Genomic DNA, 3,440 nt, shown 5'->3' on the forward strand with positions numbered 1-3,440 from the left:
TATTTTATTCTTTTTGTTGCAATGGTAAATGGGAGTGTTTTCTTAATTTCACTTTCAGATTTTTCATCATTAGTGTATAGGAATGCCAGAGATTTCTGTGCATTAATTTTGTATCCTGCTACTTTACCAAATTCATTGATTAGCTCTAGTAGTTTTCTGGTAGCATCTTTAGGATTCTCTATGTATAGTATCATGTCATCTGCAAACAGTGACAGCTTTACTTCTTCTCCGATTTGGATTCCTTTTATTTCCTTTTCTTCTCTGATTGCTGTGGCTAAAACTTCCAAAACTATGTTGAATAAGAGTGGTGAGTGTGGGCAGCCTTGTCTTGTTCCTGATCTTAGTGGAAATGGTTTCAGTTTTTCACCATTGAGGATGATGTTTGCTGTGGGTTTGTCATATATGGCCTTTATTATGTTGAGGAAAGTTCCCTCTATGCCTACTTTCTGCAGGGTTTTGATCATAAATGGGTGTTGAATTTTGTCAAAAGCTTTCTGTGCATCTATTGAGATGATCATATGGGTTTTCTCCTTCAACTTGTTAATATGGTGTCTCACGTTGATTGATTTGCATATATTGAAGAATCCTTGCATTCCTGGAATAAACCCCACTTGATCATGGTGTATGATCCTTTTAATGTGCTGTTGGATTCTTTTTGCTAGTATTTTGTTGAGGATTTTTGCATCTATGTTCATCAGTGATATTGGCCTGTAGTTTTCTTTCTTTGTGACATCCTTGCCTGGTTTTGGTATCAGGGTGATGGTGGCCTCGTAGAATGAGTTTGGGAGTGTTCCTCCCTTTGCTGTATTTTGGAAGAGTTTGAGAAGGATGGGTGTTAGCTCTTCTCTACCTCCATTTTCTTTAATTTTCTAACGATTAGTAGTAAATATCTCATGAGGGGGAATTGCCACAGCAAAGAAACTCACTTGACTAATTATCTTTATGAGAGTTTCTTTAGAAAATTTGAAACATACTCCCCAAACTCTATGGGCGAGAAAGACCACATTGCTTCATTTTCTTTAATCAATTGAAATTTCACTTCAACCTCCAACCTGCAATACTGTTGAAAAACAGGTGTTTAGTAGTGATGTGTCAAAGTAAGCTTAAGGTGCTCTCTACCCCCTTCATATTATCCATCAACAAGCCATCCTCCCATTCTTTGAAATAGATAATATTTTCTTGACTTTTTATGCAAAAGTGGTATTCACATGCAAATTGAAACTCTTTTTCTGGAACCTGATTGTTGCTCTTTTTGTGTGTGTGTGTGATGTCTGACCTTATTTATTTGTTACTCTTAGAACATCTCATTTCTGACTGGACTCAGAAGTAGAAGCTCTCAGAGAGGACAGCCTCTGTCTCTTAGCATTCTGTGCCTGGCCTTTCTCTTTGGCCTCCTTCATTCTCTTGGCCAAAAGGTTAGCATATTCTGAAGCCTCTTCCTTATTTTTCTTAGTACACTGTTTCTTCAGAGTAATATGCTGACATTTGTGTTGCAGAACACTTGGAGTAACGATGCTGAATCTTGGGTGCTTTGGTCCTAGGTTTCTTACCTTCTTTGTTTAGGGGCTTTCTCACAACATACTGGCGGACATCATTTTCTTTAGAGAGATTGAAAAGTTTGTGGATTCTGCTAGCTTTTTTGGGCCCCAGGCGACGAGGCACAGTAGTATCAGTGAGTCCAGGGATATCCTTCTCCCCTTTTTTTACAGTGACCAAATTGAGAACGCTCAGATTGGCATCCACAATGCAACCCCGTACAGATTTGCGCTTTCTTTCTCCAGTCCTCCTTGGTCTGTAACAGGAGTGCCCCTTACTCAGTAGCAGGCGGACTTAGCCATGGGTCAAGACACCCTGCTTCATGGGGAAACCCTGTTTGTCATTCCCACCACTGATTCAGACCACATAACCCTTCCATTCTTCACCCAGAACATCAGCAGCAACTTCTGTGGCCATACGCTTCTCATAAAAGGTACGAAGTTTTTGTTCATCGTCCACTTCAGTGAGTTTCTGGCAGCCAGTGGCCAGGAAAGAGATGTTCAGCTTCATTTTGAAGTGGCCGACTGCCACCAAGGCGCCACGAAAAAGAGACCCCCTGATTGTTGCTCTTAAGGTCTACCAGTATGGGAATTTTGGAGCCTAAACATTAGAGGCTTCATCCTCCTCTTGTCCTCCTAGCCCTTCCTCCCCTAGGGCCTTAGATTCCCAGGGTCCTACAGCAGAGCAAAAACTTAATGAATACAGCTTCCAGTTCCAGCTATGATAGAAAAATAGGTATCAGATTGGTTTCCTACTTTAAACAACTATAATGTTGGGAAAAATGTATGAAGAAGCAGTATGTGGGCATTAGACAATAGGCAATAAGGACCATAATCCTTGAGAGAAGGAAACTACATGAAGTGAACTTCCCATTCATCCCTATGAAAAATTCAATATGTGAAAAAAAATCTGCCTGTTGCCATGTTGCAAATCAAGGCACAGGGAAGTGGAACCCAAACAGAGTGCAGTGGTTTCTTTGGGTAGAGAAAATATAGATCAGAATTCAGTGACACTGAGGCTGCTGGAATTTTTAGGGTAGGGCACCCGAGAGGAGAGAGGCTTAAAATTATGGATAAAGATCTCCTTGAGTCTTGGCTGGGTACTAAGCTGCACACGTTCAGGGTGAGGCTCCAGAAGGACTGACAGAGAACAAGTACTTGTGAGGTGTGAGCTGAATGGGGATTCCAGAGATATTTCAGTTCTGATAAACCAGAGACTAAATCCCTCGCTAAAAATCCACAGCAGTTAGTTGAGACTCCAGAATAACCACACATTAGGAGTATGGCTACTCTAGCCCTAGAGTAAGAACAACTTTAGACCTGCCCTAAAAAAGCCTAAAACCAAACCTTGACAAAATCAAGCTAAGCTGCAAATAAATTAACTGCCAGCCAGAACAAAATTCAATACTTATTAAAGGAAGACTCTCAACCAAATAGCATCCCAAAAGTCAAGCACACAGTAACAAATTACTACATAAACAAAGAAGCAGGACAATGTGTTACATATTTTGGAGAAACAGAGAGTCAATAGTAATAAATCCAGAGTTGACAGAGATATTAGCATTAATAGGCCAGGACTTCAAAACAGCTTTTATAAATATATTCAAGGATTTAAGAGAAAATGTGGACATTATGTGTGGATAGAAGAAGAATCAAAGCGACGTGGAAACCTTAAAAATGAAACAAATGCAAATCCTCAAAGTGAAAAATACAATCTATGAAGTTAAAAATTCACTGGATAGGTCTAACAGATTTGATATTGCAGAAGAAAAGTTCAGTAAACTTGAAGACAGGTCAAAAGAAATTATTTAAACTTCTTAAAAGAATTTTATAAATAAGCACAACCTCAGTGATTCTAGGACCATATCTAGGAAGCTAACATACTTGTAATTATAGTCCCAGAAG

The 3,440-nt window shown here is 39.5% G+C and overlaps 1 pseudogene across 1 annotated transcript; it reads right to left on the reverse strand.

The window, feature by feature from the left end:
• Positions 1–1,016: 1,016 nt before the first annotated feature.
• On the reverse strand, positions 1,017–2,162 carry LOC309812523 (small ribosomal subunit protein eS6-like; annotated as a pseudogene). The gene has a single exon. The product of its transcript is annotated as a small ribosomal subunit protein eS6-like (transcript).
• Between the last annotated feature and the right edge of the window lie 1,278 nt (positions 2,163–3,440).

The sequence above is a fragment of the Mesoplodon mirus genome, assembly GCF_964341445.2.
Source record: "Mesoplodon mirus genome assembly, chromosome: 11".
NCBI lineage: Eukaryota > Metazoa > Chordata > Mammalia > Artiodactyla > Ziphiidae > Mesoplodon > Mesoplodon mirus.